Source organism: Orycteropus afer, unplaced genomic scaffold (genome assembly GCF_000298275.1).
Source record: "Orycteropus afer afer isolate SDZICR_OR568_19922 unplaced genomic scaffold, OryAfe1.0 scaffold00661, whole genome shotgun sequence".
Taxonomy (NCBI): domain Eukaryota; kingdom Metazoa; phylum Chordata; class Mammalia; order Tubulidentata; family Orycteropodidae; genus Orycteropus; species Orycteropus afer.
This window is the reverse complement of record NW_006922248.1, coordinates 799,291-800,692: the sequence shown is the minus strand read 5'-3', so window position 1 is coordinate 800,692 and position 1,402 is coordinate 799,291.

The following is a 1,402-nucleotide window of genomic DNA, read 5'->3' as shown; positions in this document are numbered from 1 at the left end:
TCTTTTCCATATGAGTAAGGCTGGGTTTACTCAGATGTTGCAGCTCTTTCCCAGTCCTATTTTGAGAGCCTTTTAGCCTAAATGGACTATTCCTAAAGTCATTAGTGAATTGCAAATTAAAACAATGACACACCCTTATACACTTATCAGAATCACTAAAATCCAAAACGCCAACATCAAATGCTGGTGAGGATGTGGTGTAACAAGAACTCTCATTCGTTGCTGGTGGGAATTCAAAATGGTATAGCCACTTTGGAAGACAATTTGCCATTTTCTTACAAAGTTAAACATAGGCTTGCCATTTGATCCAGAAATTATGTTTTTAGGTATTTACTCAAATGAATTGAAAACTTCTGTCCACACAAAAATTTGTAGCAGCTTTGATTTTGGTTTTATTCACATCGCCAAAAAATTGGAAGCAATCACAATGGTCCTTTACTAGGTGAATAGGAAAATAAACTGTGGTATAAAACCAAAACCAAACTCACTGACGTCAAGTCGGATCCGACGCACAGTGACCCCTCCTTGGGTTTGCAAGGCGGTATCACTACGGAAGTAGATTGCCCAAACTTCCTTCCAAGGAGTGGCTGGTGAATTTGACCCTCCAGCTTTCTTGCTTTCTTTCTTTTTAATGATTTTATTGAAATATAATTTATTTACAGTGAAATACACAAAACTAAAGTGACATGGGTCAATATGTTTTTGTTTTTGTTTTTTCAGTGTTCCCTCCGCTCCCCTCCCCTCCCACCCACCCCTGGCCAACAAAGAAAGTTTCCCTCCATATATAAACCTTTCCTTGACCCTCCACAACAATGAACTAATACTATATTTGTGCTTCTGTGATTGACTTATTTCACTCAGCATAATGTCCTCCAAGTTAATCCATATTATGGATGTTTTGCAGTCTCTACATTATTCTTTACTGCTGCATAGGATTCCATTATGTGTATGTATCATAGTTTAGTCATCCACTCTTCTGCTGATGAGCACGTAGGTTATTTTCCATCTTTTTGCTATTGTAAATAGTGCTGCGATGAACATGAGTTATATATAACTATATATCGGTTCCTGTCCCGGCTCTCACCTCTCTAGGATATATACCTAGTAATGGGATTGCTGGGTCAAATGCTATCTCCAATTTCAATTTTCTAAGGAATCACCATATTGCTTTCCACAGTGGTTGTATCACTTCACAGTCCCACCAGCAGTGTATAAGAGTCCCAATCTCTCCACATCCCTGTCAGCATTTGTTATTTTGTCTCGTTGTACCTTGCCATCAGTGCTGGGGTGAGATAGCATTTCATAGTTGTTTTGATTTTCATCTCTCTGATGGCCAATGATTGTGAGCATCTCTTCATGTATTAGCTGGCCACCTGAACATCCATCCACCTTGGTGAAGTGT